This window comes from Hyla sarda, unplaced genomic scaffold, assembly GCF_029499605.1.
Source record: "Hyla sarda isolate aHylSar1 unplaced genomic scaffold, aHylSar1.hap1 scaffold_903, whole genome shotgun sequence".
Lineage (NCBI taxonomy): Eukaryota > Metazoa > Chordata > Amphibia > Anura > Hylidae > Hyla > Hyla sarda.
Window position 1 is genome coordinate 3,607 of NW_026610932.1, and position 16,263 is coordinate 19,869.

The 16,263-nt window shown below is 45.4% G+C and overlaps 1 protein-coding gene across 1 annotated transcript in view; it reads left to right on the top strand.

The window, feature by feature from the left end:
• The first annotated feature begins 7,690 nt into the window (after positions 1-7,690).
• GPR156 (G protein-coupled receptor 156) overlaps positions 7,691-16,263 on the top strand; it is a 77,635-nt gene continuing 69,062 nt past the window's right edge. Inside the window, exon 1 of the mRNA XM_056554804.1 lies at positions 7,691-7,961. The gene's annotated coding sequence lies outside the window, so the exon portion shown is untranslated. The remainder of the gene's footprint in view (positions 7,962-16,263) is intronic.

The window sequence follows — 16,263 nt, forward strand, 5'->3', positions numbered from 1 at the left end:
AGGAGGCGCTGTCACACATTATATCAGACCCCCAGTAACATTACCAGAGGAGGCGCTGTCACACATTGTATCAGACCCAGCACATTACCAGAGGAGGCGCTGTCACACATTGTATCAGACCCAGCACATTACCAGAGGAGGCGCTGTCACACATTGTATCAGACCCAAGCACATTACCAGAGGAGGCGCTGTCACACATTGTATCAGACCCACAGCACATTACCAGAGGAGGCGCTGTCACACATTGTACAGACCCACCATTACCAGAGGAGGCGCTGTCACACATTGTATCAGACCCCCAGCACATTACCAGAGGAGGCGCTGTCACACATTATATCAGACCCAGCACATTACCAGAGGAGGCGCTGTCACACATTATATCAGACCCAGCACATTACCAGAGGGAGGCGCTGTCACACATTGTATCAGACCCAGCACATTACCAGAGGAGGCGCTGTCACACATTGTATCAGACCCACCAGTACATTACCAGAGGAGGCGCTTGTCACACATTGTATCAGACCCCCAGTACATTACCAGAGGAGGCGCTGTCACACATTGTATCAGACCCCCAGTACATTACCAGAGGAGGCGCTGTCACACATTATATCAGACCCAGTACATTACCAGAGGAGGCGCTGTCACACATTGTATCAGACCCCCAGTACATTACCAGAGGAGGCGCTGTCACACATTGTATCAGACCTCCAGCACATTACCAGAGGAGACGCTGTCACACATTATATCAGACCCCCAGCACATTACCAGAGGAGGCGCTGTCACACATTGTATCAGACCCCCAGCACATTACCAGAGGAGGCGCTGTCACACATTATATCAGACCCCCAGCACATTTACCAGAGGAGGCGCTGTCACACATTGTATCAGAACCCCCAGCACATTACCAGAGGAGACGCTGTCACACATTGTATCAGACCCCCAGCACATTACCAGAGGAGGCGCTGTCACACATTGTATCAGACCCCCAGTACATTACCAGAGGAGGCGCTGTCACACATTGTATCAGACCCCCAGTACATTACCAGAGGAGGCGCTGTCACACATTGTATCAGACCCCCAGTACATTACCAGAGGAGACGCTGTCACACATTGTATCAGACCCCCAGTACATTACCAGAGGAGGCGCTGTCACACATTGTATCAGGACCCCAGTAACATTACCAGAGGAGGCGCTGTCACACATTGTATCAGACCCCCAGTACATTACCAGAGGAGGCGCTGTCACACATTGTATCAGACCCCCAGCACATTACCAGAGGAGACGCTGTCACACATTATATCAGACCCCAGCACATTACCAGAGGAGACGCTGTCACACATTGTATCAGACCCCCAGCACATTACCAGAGGAGGCGCTGTCACACATTGTATCAGACCCCCAGTACATTACCAGAGGAGACGCTGTCACACATTGTATCAGACCCCCAGTACATTACCAGAGGAGGCGCTGTCACACATTGTATCAGACCCCAGTACATTACCAGAGGAGGCGCTGTCACACATTGTATCAGACCCCCAGTACATTACCAGAGGAGGCGCTGTCACACATTGTATCAGACCCAGCACATTACCAGAGGAGGCGCTGTCACACATTGTATCAGACCCCCAGTACATTACCAGAGGAGACGCTGTCACACATTGTATCAGACCCCCAGTACATTACCAGATGAGGCACTGTCACACATTGTATCAGACCCCCAGCACATTACCAGAGGAGGCGCTGTCACACATTGTATCAGACCCCCAGTACATTACCAGAGGAGGCGCTGTCACACATTATATCAGACCCAGCACATTACCAGAGGAGGCGCTGTCACACATTGTATCAGACCCCCAGTACATTACCAGAGGAGGCGCTGTCACACATTGTATCAGACCCAGTACATTACCAGAGGAGGCGCTGTCACACATTATATCAGACCCAGCACATTACCAGAGGAGGCGCTGTCACACATTATATCAGACCCCCAGCACATTACCAGAGGAGGCGCTGTCACACATTGTATCAGACCCAGCACATTACCAGAGGAGGCGCTGTCACACATTGTATCAGACCCCCAGTACATTACCAGAGGAGGCGCTGTCACACATTGTATCAGACCCCCAGTACATTACCAGAGGAGGCGCTGTCACACATTATATCAGACCCCCAGCACATTACCAGAGGAGGCCCTGTCACACATTGTATCAGACCCCCAGTACATTACCAGAGGAGGCGCTGTCACACATTGTATCAGACCCCCCAGCACATTACCAGAGGAGGCGCTGTCACACATTGTATCAGACCCAGCACATTACCAGAGGAGGCGCTGTCACACATTGTATCAGACCCCCAGCACATTACCAGAGGAGGCGCTGTCACACATTGTATCAGACCCAGTACATTACCAGAGGAGGCGCTGTCACACATTATATCAGACCCCCAGTACATTACCAGAGGAGGCGCTGTCACACATTGTATCAGACCCCCAGCACATTACCAGAGGAGGCGCTGTCACACATTGTATCAGACCCCAGTACATTACCAGAGGAGGCGCTGTCACACATTATATCAGACCCCAGCACATTACCAGAGGAGGCGCTGTCACACATTATATCAGACCCCCAGTACATTACCAGAGGAGGCGCTGTCACACATTGTATCAGACCCCCAGCACATTACCAGAGGAGGCGCTGTCACACATATATCAGACCCCAGCACATTACCAGAGGAGGCGCTGTCACACATTATATCAGACCCAGCACATTACCAGAGGAGGCGCTGTCACACATTGTATCAGACCCAGTACATTACCAGAGGAGGCGCTGTCACACATTGTATCAGACCCAGTACATTACCAGAGGAGGCGCTGTCACACATTGTATCAGACCCAGTACATTACCAGAGGAGGCGCTGTCACACATTATATCAGACCCAGCACATTACCAGAGGAGGCGCTGTCACACATTATATCAGACCCCCAGCACATTACCAGAGGAGGCGCTGTCACACATTGTATCAGACCCAGCACATTACCAGAGGAGGCGCTGTCACACATTGTATCAGACCCCCAGTACATTACCAGAGGAGGCGCTGTCACACATTGTATCAGACCCCCAGTACATTACCAGAGGAGGCGCTGTCACACATTGTATCAGACCCAGTACATTACCAGAGGAGGCGCTGTCACACATTGTATCAGACCCAGTACATTACCAGAGGAGGCGCTGTCACACATTATATCAGACCCAGCACATTACCAGAGGAGGCGCTGTCACACATTGTATCAGACCCAGCACATTACCAGAGGAGGCGCTGTCACACATTGTATCAGACCCCCAGTACATTACCAAGAGGAGGCGCTGTCACACATTGTATCAGACCCCCAGTACATTACCAGAGGAGGCGCTGTCACACATTGTATCAGACCCAGCACATTACCAGAGGAGGCGCTGTCACACATTATATCAGACCCCCAGCACATTACCAGAGGAGGCGCCTGTCACACATTGTATCAGACCCCCAGTACATTACCAGAGGAGGCGCTGTCACACATTGTATCAGACCCCCAGTACATTACCAGAGGAGGCGCTGTCACACATTGTATCAGACCCAGCACATTACCAGAGGAGGCGCTGTCACACATTGTATCAGACCCCCAGCACATTACCAGAGGAGGCGCTGTCACACATTATATCAGACCCCCATACATTACCAGAGGAGGCGCTGTCACACATTGTATCAGACCCCCAGCACATTACCAAGAGGAGGCGCTGTCACACATTGTATCAGACCCCCAGCACATTACCAGAGGAGGCGCTGTCACACATTATATCAGACCCCCAGTACATTACCAGAGGAGGCGCTGTCACACATTGTATCAGACCCAGCACATTACCAGAGGAGGCGCTGTCACACATTGTATCAGACCCCCAGTACATTACCAGAGGAGGCGCTGTCAAACAATGTATCAGACCCCCAGTACATTACCAGAGGAGGCGCTGTCACACATTGTATCAGACCCAGCACATTACCAGAGGAGGCGCTGTCACACATTGTATCAGACCCCCAGTACAGAGGCGCTGTCACACATTGTATCAGACCCCCAGTACATTACCAGAGGAGGCGCTGTCACACATTATATCAGACCCCCAGCACATTACCAGAGGAGGCGCTGTCACACATTGATATCAGACCCCCCAGCACATTACCAGAGGAGGCGCTTGTCACACATTATATCAGACCCCCAGCACATTACCAGAGGAGGCGCTGTCACACATTGTATCAGACCCCCAGTACATTACCAGAGGAGGCGCTGTCACACAATGTATCAGACCCAGCACATTACCAGAGGAGGCGCTGTCACACATTGTATCAGACCCAGCACATTACCAGAGGAGGCGCTGTCACACATTGTATCAGACCCAGTACATTACCAGAGGAGGCGCTGTCACACATTGTATCAGACCCCCAGTACATTACCAGAGGAGGCGCTGTCACACATTGTATCAGACCCCCAGTACATTACCAGAGGAGGCGCTGTCACACATTATATCAGACCCCCAGTACATTACCAGAGGAGGCGCTGTCACACATTGTATCAGACCCCCAGTACATTACCAGAGGAGGCGCTGTCACACATTATATCAGACCCCCAGCACATTACCAGAGGAGACGCTGTCACACATTATATCAGACCCCCAGCACATTACCAGAGGAGGCGCTGTCACACATTGTATCAGACCCCCAGCACATTACCAGAGGAGGCGCTGTCACACATTGTATCAGACCCAGCACATTACCAGAGGAGGCGCTGTCACACATTATATCAGACCCCCAGCACATTACCAGAGGAGGCGCTGTCACACATTGTATCAGACCCCCAGTACATTACCAGAGGAGGCGCTGTCACACATTGTATCAGACCCCCAGTACATTACCAGAGGAGGCGCTGTCACACATTGTATCAGACCCCCAGCACATTACCAGAGGAGGCGCTGTCACACATTGTATCAGACCCAGCACATTACCAGAGGAGGCGCTGTCACACATTATATCAGACCCCCAGCACATTACCAGAGGAGGCGCTGTCACACATTGTATCAGACCCCCAGTACATTACCAGAGGAGGCGCTGTCACACATTGTATCAGACCCCCAGTACATTACCAGAGGAGGCGCTGTCACACATTGTATCAGACCCCCAGCACATTACCAGAGGAGGCGCTGTCACACATTGTATCAGACCCAGCACATTACCAGAGGAGACGCTGTCACACATTGTATCAGACCCAGCACATTACCAGAGGAGGCGCTGTCACACATTGTATCAGACCCCCAGTACATTACCAGAGGAGGCGCTGTCACACATTGTATCAGACCCCCAGTACATTACCAGAGGAGGCGCTGTCACACATTGTATCAGACCCCCAGCACATTACCAGAGGAGGCGCTGTCACACATTGTATCAGACCCCCAGTACATTACCAGAGGAGGCGCTGTCACACATTGTATCAGACCCCCAGCACATTACCAGAGGAGGCGCTGTCACACATTGTATCAGACCCCCAGTACATTACCAGAGGAGACGCAGTCACACATTGTATCAGACCCAGTACATTACCAGAGGAGGCGCTGTCACACATTGTATCAGACCCCCAGCACATTACCAGAGGAGGCGCTGTCAAACATTGTATCAGACCCAGTGCATTACCAGAGGAGGCGCTGTCACACATTGTATCAGACCCCCAGTACATTACCAGAGGAGGCGCTGTCACACATTGTATCAGACCCCCAGTACATTACCAGAGGAGGCGCTGTCACACATTGTATCACACCCAGTACATTACCAGAGGAGGCGCTGTCACACATTGTATCAGACCCAGCACATTACCAGAGGAGGCGCTGTCACACATTATATCAGACCCCCAGTACATTACCAGAGGAGGCGCTGTCACACATTATATCAGACCCAGCACATTACCAGAGGAGACGCTGTCACACATTGTATCAGACCCCCAGCACATTACCAGAGGAGGCGCTGTCACACATTGTATCAGACCCCCAGTACATTACCAGAGGAGGCGCTGTCACACATTGTATCAGACCCCCAGTACATTACCAGAGGAGGCGCTGTCACACATTGTATCAGACCCCCAGCACATTACCAGAGGAGGCGCTGTCACACATTGTATCAGACCCCCAGTACATTACCAGAGGAGGCGCTGTCACACATTGTATCAGACCCCCAGCACATTACCAGAGGAGGCGCTGTCACACATTATATCAGACCCCCAGTACATTACCAGAGGAGGCGCTGTCACTTATTGTATCAGACCCAGCACATTACCAGAGGAGGCGCTGTCACACATTGTATCAGACCCCCAGTACATTACCAGAGGAGGCGCTGTCACACATTGTATCAGACCCCCAGTACATTACCAGAGGAGGCGCTGTCACACATTGTACCAGACCCAGCACATTACCAGAGGAGGCGCTGTCACACATTGTATCAGACCCCCAGCACATTACCAGAGGAGGCGCTGTCACACATTGTATCAGACCCCCAGTACATTACCAGAGGAGGCGCTGTCACACATTGTATCAGACCCCCAGCACATTACCAGAGGAGACGCTGTCACACATTATATCAGACCCCCAGTACATTACCAGAGGAGGCGCTGTCACACATTGTATCAGACCCCCAGTACATTACCAGAGGAGGCGCTGTCACACATTGTATCAGACCCCCAGCACATTACCAGAGGAGGCGCTGTCACACATTGTATCAGACCCCCAGCACATTACCAGAGGAGACGCTGTCACACATTATATCAGACCCCCAGCACATTACCAGAGGAGGCGCTGTCACACATTGTATCAGACCCCTAGTACATTACCAGAGGAGGCGCTGTCACACATTATATCAGACCCCCAGCACATTACCAGAGGAGGCGCTGTCACACATTGTATCAGACCCCCAGCACATTACCAGAGGAGGCGCTGTCACACATTGTATCAGACCCCCAGTACATTACCAGAGGAGGCGCTGTCACACATTGTATCAGACCCCCAGCACATTACCAGAGGAGGCGCTGTCACACATTATATCAGACCCCCAGTACATTACCAGAGGAGGCGCTGTCACACATTGTATCAGACCCCCAGTACATTACCAGAGGAGGCGCTGTCACACATTATATCAGACCCCCAGCACATTACCAGAGGAGGCGCTGTCACACATTGTATCAGACCCCCAGCACATTACCAGAGGAGGCGCTGTCACACATTGTATCAGACCCCCAGCACATTACCAGAGGAGGCGCTGTCACACATTGTATCAGACCCCCAGCACATTACCAGAGGAGGCGCTGTCACACATTATATCAAACCCCCAGCACATTACCAGAGGAGGCGCTGTCACACATTGTATCAGACCCCCAGTACATTACCAGAGGAGGCGCTGTCACACATTGTATCAGACCCCCAGCACATTACCAGAGGAGGCGCTGTCACACATTGTATCAGACCCAGCACATGTTGTAGTCGGTGACAGTTTCATAAATGTCGCCCCCCCAGTGAGCAGATTATATAATGGAGCCGCGTCCATGTGTGGGGGGTCGTGAGTGTCCTGACATGTGACGCCGAGTCCCCTGCCAGGAATTATATGAGCACAAGTCAATCTCACAGACCCTCAGCACTGCTGCCCCCGACCCTCCATCCCAGTATTGTTACGGCGGCTCTGACTGGAGGGTGAGCGCTGCTGTGGAGGGGACCCTGGACTGAGAGCGCACAATGAAGCGGAGGTGACGGTCACATGTACGGTATATGTCAGGGGGCTCCCGTACCGCTCACACATCCCGTACACACCTCAGAGGAACGCAGCGATTGTTATTTATTCTGAGCCAAAACATTTTTACTCTTCTGTCCGTGTCGCTGTATGGGGGTTTGTTATTAACAGGGTGAGTTTGTGGAATTATATACTTAATTATTTTATTATCATTATTAATATCATTTTTTTCATTATTAATATTTTTTATTATTATTATTATATTGTTATTAATAGTATATATTACAATACTATTCTGTCATTTATTATTATTATTATTATTATGATCATCATTAAACTATTCTATTATTATCAATATTTTTATTGTCGGTATTATTATTATTATACAATTCCTTTTTTATCATAATTTTATTTTTTTATTTAATTATATGAATATTATACAATGCCGTCATTATGATTATAATTTAATTATGAATAATAATATTTTATTATTAATGAATGTATTATTATACCATTTTCACATTATTATTAATAATAATAATAATATTATACAATTCCATCATTATAATTTTATTTATTTTGAATAATATTTTATTAATAATGTATTATTATTATACAGTTCTCCCATTATTATAATTATTATTATACAATTTTGTCATTATTATTTTACTATTATTATTTTATTATTACTATTATGAAATTCTCCCATTATTATTATTATTACACAATTCTCCCATTATTATTATTATTATTATTATTATTATTACACAATTCTATCATTATTATTATTATTATAATTACACAATTCTATCATTATTATTAATTTATCATTATTATACAATTTCGTCAACATTATTTTACTATTTTATTATTATTAATATTATAACATTTTCACATTATTATTATTACACAATTCTCACATTATTATTATTATTATTACACAATTTTATCATTATTATTAATTTATCATTATTACACAATTCTCACATTATTATTTTACTATTATTTTATTATTATCATTATTATAACATTTTCACATTATTATCATTATTACACAATTCTCACATTATTTTACTATTATTTTATTATTATTAATATTATAACATTTTCACATTATTATTATTACACAATTCTCACATTATTATTATTATTACACAATTCTATCATTATTATTAATTTATCATTATTACACAATTCTCACATTATTTTACTATTATTTTATTATTATCATTATTAAAACATTTTCACATTATTATTATTACACAATTCTCACATTATTATTTTACTTTTCATTTCAATGTTGTTTACTGTACCATATAATTAATTATCATAACTTTATGCTGATTTGAGTTATACTTATGTCGCAGTTCACATTTGTTTTTAATCATTTGGGTTTTTATGGAGAAATTCTGAAAACTTTGGATGGTTTTGTGTATGAATATTGAACAATAATGATCTGTATTACTAGTAATATTTATTGACCCCTGATGGTGACTGCAGGGGCCCGGAGTGTTACCCTGTGGCAAGAAGCAGAGGGTTCGGCACTGTGTATAAGGGAGCCGGGTTCATTCTCTATGGCGGTGTTATCTGTGTTACTATATGGGCAAGAATAGCAATGGTGTGTGAGCACTGTAAAGGCAGCATGGTGATAATATGTACACAACAAGGAATATATGTTGGCACGGTATGACAGTATTATGTGGGTGCAGTATGGCAGCATTATGTTGGCACTGTATGACAGTATTAGGTGGGTGCAGTAAGGCAGCATTATGTTGGCACTGTATGACAGTATTATGTGGGTGCAGTATGGCAGCATTATGTTGGCACTGTATGACAGTATTATATGGGTGCAGTAAGGCAGCATTATGTTGGCACTGTATGACAGTATTATGTGGGTGCAGTATGGCAGCATTATGTTGGCACTGTATGACAGTATTATATGGGTGCAGTAAGGCAGCATTATGTTGGCACTGTATGACAGTATTATGTGGGTGCAGTATGGCAGCATTATGTTGGCAATGTATGACAGTATTATGTGGGTGCAGTATGGCAGCATTATGTTGGTACTGTATGACAGTATTATGTGGGTGCAGTATGGCAGCATTATGTTGGCAATGTATGACAGTATTATGTGGGTGCTGTATGGCAGCATTATGTTGGCACTGTATGACAGTATTATGTGGGTGCAGTATGGCAGCATTATGTTGGCAATGTATGACAGTATTATGTGGGTGCAGTATGGCAGCATTATGTTGGTACTGTATGACAGTATTATGTGGGTGCAGTAAGGCAGCATTATGTTGGTACTGTATGACAGTATTATGTGGGTGCAGTAAGGCAGCATTATGTTGGCACGGTATGACAGTATTATGTGGGTGCAGTATGGCAGCATTATGTTGGCACTGTATGACAGTATTATGTGGGTGCAGTATGGCAGCATTATGTTGGTACTGTATGACAGTATTATGTGGGTGCAGTAAGGCAGCATTATGTTGGCACTGTATGACAGTATTATGTGGGTGCAGTATGGCAGCATTATGTTATCACTGTATGACAGTATTATGTGGGTGCAGTATGGCAGCATTATGTTGGCAATGTATGACAGTATTATGTGGGTGCAGTATGGCAGCATTATGTTGGTACTGTATGACAGTATTATGTGGGTGCAGTAAGGCAGCATTATGTTGGCACTGTATGACATTATTATGTGGGTGCTGTATGGCATCATTATGTTGGCAATGTATGACAGTATTATGTGGGTGCAGTATGGCAGCATTATGTTGGTACTGTATGACAGTATTATGTGGGTGCAGTAAGGCAGCATTATGTTGGTACTGTATGACAGTATTATGTGGGTGCAGTAAGGCAGCATTATGTTGGCACGGTATGACAGTATTATGTGGGTGCAGTATGGCAGCATTATGTTGGCACTGTATGACAGTATTATGTGGGTGCAGTATGGCAGCATTATGTTGGTACTGTATAATAGTATTAGGTGGGTGCAGTATGGCAGCATTATGTTGGCACTGTATGACAGTATTATGTGGGTGCAGTAAGGCAGCATTATGTTGGCACTGTATGACAGTATTATGTGGGTGCAGTATGGCAGCATTATGTTATCACTGTATGACAGTATTATGTGGGTGCAGTATGGCAGCATTATGTTGGTACTGTATGACACTATTATGTGGGTGCAGTAAGGCAGCATTATGTTGGCACGGTATGACAGTATTATGTGGGTGCTGTATGGCAGCATTATGTTGGCACTGTATGACAGTATTATGTGGGTGCAGTATGGCAGCATTATGTTGGCACTGTATGACAGTATTATGTGGGTGCAGTATGGCAGCATTATGTTATCACTGTATGACAGTATTATGTGGGTGCAGTATGGCAGCATTATGTTGGTACTGTATGACAGTATTATGTGGGTGCAGTAAGGCAGCATTATGTTGGCACGGTATGACAGTATTATGTGGGTGCTGTATGGCAGCATTATGTTGGCACTGTATGACAGTATTATGTGGGTGCAGTATGGCAGCATTATGTTGGCACTGTATGACAGTATTATGTGGGTGCAGTATGGCAGCATTATGTTGGCACTGTATGACAGTATTATGTGGGTGCAGTATGGCAGCATTATGTTGGCACTGTATGACAGTATTATGTGGGTGCAGTATGGCAGCATTATGTTGGTACTGTATGACAGTATTATGTGGGTGCAGTAAGGCAGCATTATGTTGGCACTGTATGACAGTATTATGTGGGTGCTGTATGGCAGCATTATGTTGGCAATGTCTGACAGTATTATGTGGGTGCAGTATGGCAGCATTATGTTGGTACTGTATGACAGTATTATGTGGGTGCAGTAAGGCAGCATTATGTTGGCACGGTATGACAGTATTATGTGGGTGCTGTATGGCAGCATTATGTTGGCACTGTATGACAGTATTATGTGGGTGCAGTATGGCAGCATTATGTTGGCACTGTATGACAGTATTATGTGGGTGCAGTATGGCAGCATTATGTTGGCAATGTATGACAGTATTATGTGGGTGCAGTATGGCAGCATTATGTTGGTACTGTATGACAGTATTATGTGGGTGCAGTAAGGCAGCATTATGTTGGCACTGTATGACAGTATTATGTGGGTGCTGTATGGCAGCATTATGTTGGCAATGTATGACAGTATTATGTGGGTGCAATATGGCAGCATTATGTTGGCACTGTATGACAGTATTATGTGGGTGCAGTATGGCAGCATTATGTTGGCACTGTATGACAGTATTATGTGGGTGCAGTATGGCAGCATTATGTTGGCACTGTATGACAGTATTATGTGGGTGCAGTATGGCAGCATTATGTTGGCAATGTATGACAGTATTATGTGGGTGCAGTATGGCAGCATTATGTTGGCACTGTATGACAGTATTATGTGGGTGCAGTATGGCAGCATTATGTTGGCACTGTATGACAGTATTATGTGGGTGCAGTATGGCAGCATTATGTTGGCACTGTATGGCAGTATTATGTGGGTGCAGTAAGGCAGCTTTATGTTGGCACTGTATGACAGTATTAGGTGGGTGCAGTATGGCAGCATTATGTTAGCACTGTATGACAGTATTAGGTGGGTGCAGTATGGCAGCATTATGTTGGCACAGTATGACAGTATTATGTGGGTGCAATATGGCAGCATTATGTTGGCACTGTATGACAGTATTATGTGGGTGCAGTATGGCAGCATTATGTTGGCACTGTATGACAGTATTATATGGGTGCAGTATGGCAGCATTATGTTGGCACTGTATGACAGTATTATGTGGGTGCAGTAAGGCAGCATTATGTTGGCACTGTATGACAGTATTATGTGGGTGCAGTAAGGCAGCATTATGTTGGCACTGTATGACAGTATTATGTGGGTGCAGTAAGGCAGCATTATGTTGGCACTGTATGACAGTATTATGTGGGTGCAGTAAGGCAGCATTATGTTGGCACTGTATGACAGTATTATGTGGGTGCAGTAAGGCAGCATTTTGTTGGCACGGTATGACAGTATTATGTGGGTGCAATATGGCAGCATTATGTTGGCACTGTATGACAGTATTATGTGGGTGCAGTATGGCAGCATTATGTTGGCACTGTATGACAGTATTATGTGGGTGCAGTATGGCAGCATTATGTTGGCACAGTATGACAGTATTATGTGGGTGCAGTATGGCAGCATTATGTTGGCACAGTATGACAGTATTATGTGGGTGCAGTATGGCAGCATTATGTTGGCAATGTATGACAGTATTAGGTAGGTGCAGTATGGCAGCATTTTGTTGGCACTGTATGACAGTATTATGTGGGTGCAGTAAGGCAGCATTATGTTGGCACAGTATGACAGTATTATGTGGGTGCAGTATGGCAGCATTATGTTGGCACTGTATGACAGTATTATGTGGGTGCAGTAAGGCAGCATTATGTTGGCACTGTATGACAGTATTATGTGGGTGCAGTAAGGCAGCATTATGTTGGCACTGTATGACAGTATTATGTGGGTGCAGTAAGGCAGCATTATGTTGGCACAGTATGACAGTATTATGTGGGTGCTGTATGGCAGCATTATGTTGGCAATGTATGACAGTATTATGTGGGTGCAATATGGCAGCATTATGTTGGCACTGTATGACAGTATTATGTGGGTGCAGTATGGCAGCATTATGTTGGCACTGTATGACAGTATTATGTGGGTGCAGTATGGCAGCATTATGTTGGCACTGTATGACAGTATTATGTGGGTGCAGTATGGCAGCATTATGTTGGCAATGTATGACAGTATTATGTGGGTGCAGTATGGCAGCATTATGTTGGCACTGTATGACAGTATTATGTGGGTGCAGTATGGCAGCATTATGTTGGCACTGTATGACAGTATTATGTGGGTGCAGTATGGCAGCATTATGTTGGCACTGTATGGCAGTATTATGTGGGTGCAGTAAGGCAGCTTTATGTTGGCACTGTATGACAGTATTAGGTGGGTGCAGTATGGCAGCATTATGTTAGCACTGTATGACAGTATTAGGTGGGTGCAGTATGGCAGCATTATGTTGGCACAGTATGACAGTATTATGTGGGTGCAATATGGCAGCATTATGTTGGCACTGTATGACAGTATTATGTGGGTGCAGTATGGCAGCATTATGTTGGCACTGTATGACAGTATTATATGGGTGCAGTATGGCAGCATTATGTTGGCACTGTATGACAGTATTATGTGGGTGCAGTAAGGCAGCATTATGTTGGCACTGTATGACAGTATTATGTGGGTGCAGTAAGGCAGCATTATGTTGGCACTGTATGACAGTATTATGTGGGTGCAGTAAGGCAGCATTATGTTGGCACTGTATGACAGTATTATGTGGGTGCAGTAAGGCAGCATTATGTTGGCACTGTATGACAGTATTATGTGGGTGCAGTAAGGCAGCATTTTGTTGGCACGGTATGACAGTATTATGTGGGTGCAATATGGCAGCATTATGTTGGCACTGTATGACAGTATTATGTGGGTGCAGTATGGCAGCATTATGTTGGCACTGTATGACAGTATTATGTGGGTGCAGTATGGCAGCATTATGTTGGCACAGTATGACAGTATTATGTGGGTGCAGTATGGCAGCATTATGTTGGCACAGTATGACAGTATTATGTGGGTGCAGTATGGCAGCATTATGTTGGCAATGTATGACAGTATTAGGTAGGTGCAGTATGGCAGCATTTTGTTGGCACTGTATGACAGTATTATGTGGGTGCAGTAAGGCAGCATTATGTTGGCACAGTATGACAGTATTATGTGGGTGCAGTATGGCAGCATTATGTTGGCACTGTATGACAGTATTATGTGGGTGCAGTAAGGCAGCATTATGTTGGCACTGTATGACAGTATTATGTGGGTGCAGTAAGGCAGCATTCTGTTGGCACTGTATGACAGTATTAGGTGGGTGCAGTAACTCAGCATTATGTTGGCCCTGTATGACAGTATTATGTTGGTGCAGTATGGCAGCATTATGTTGGCACTGTATGACAGTATCAGGTGGGTGCAGTATGGCAGCATTATGTTGGCACTGTATGACAGTATTATGTGGGTGCCGTAAGGCAGTATTTTGTTGGCACTGTATGACAGTATTATGTGGGTGCAGTGAGGCAGCATTATGTTGGCACTGTGTGACAGTATTAGGTGGGTGCAGTATGGCAGCATTATGTTGGCACGGTATGACAGTATTATGTGGGTGCAGTATGGCAGCATTATGTTGGCACTGTATGACAGTATTATATAAGTGCAGTATGGCAGCATTATGTTGGCACTGTATGACAGTATTATGTGGGTGCAGTAAGGCAGCATTATGTTGGCACTGTATGACAGTATTATGTGGGTGCAGTAAGGCAGCATTATGTTGGCACTGTATGACAGTATTATGTGGGTGCAGTATGGCAGCATTATGTTGGCCCTGTATGACAGTATTATGTGGGTGCAGTAAGGCAGCATTATGTTGGCACTGTATGACAGTATTATGTGGGTGCAGTAAGGCAGCATTATGTTGGCACTGTATGACAGTATTATGTTGGCACTGTATGACAGTATTAGGTGGGTGCAGTAACTCAGCATTATGTTGGCACTGTATGACAGTATTATGTTGGTGCAGTATGGCAGCATTATGATGGCACTGTATGACAGTATCAGGTGGGTGCAGTATGGCAGCATTATGTTGGCACTGTATGACAGTATTATGTGGGTGCAGTAAGGCAGCATTATGTTGGCACTGTATGACAGTATTATATGGGTGCAGTATGGCAGCATTATGTTGGCACTGTATGACAGTATTATGTGGGTGCAGTATGGCAGCATTATGTTGGCACTGTGTGACAATATTAGGTGGGTGCAGTATGGCAGCATTATGTTGGCACTGTATGACAGTATTATATGGGTGCAGTATGGCAGCATTATGTTGGCACTGTATGACAGTATTATGTGGGTGCAGTAAGGCAGCATTATGTTGGCACTGTATGACAGTATTATGTGGGTGCAGTAAGGCAGCATTATGTTGGCACTGTATGACAGTATTATGTGGGTGCAGTATGGCAGCATTATGTTGGCACTGTATGACAGTATTAGGTGGGTGCAGTAACTCAGCATTATGTTGGCCCTGTATGACAGTATTATATGGGTGCAGTAAGGCAGCATTATGTTGGCACTGTATGACAGTATTAGGTGGGTGCAGTAACTCAGCATTATGTTGGCCCTGTATGACAGTATTATGTTGGTGCAGTATGGCAGCATTATGTTGGCACTGTATGACAGTATCAGGTGGGTGCAGTATGGCAGCATTTTGTTGGCACTGTATGACAGTATTATGTTGGTGCAGTGAGGCAGCATTATGTTGGCACTGTATGACAGTATTATGTGGGTGCAGTATGGCAGCATTATGTTGGCA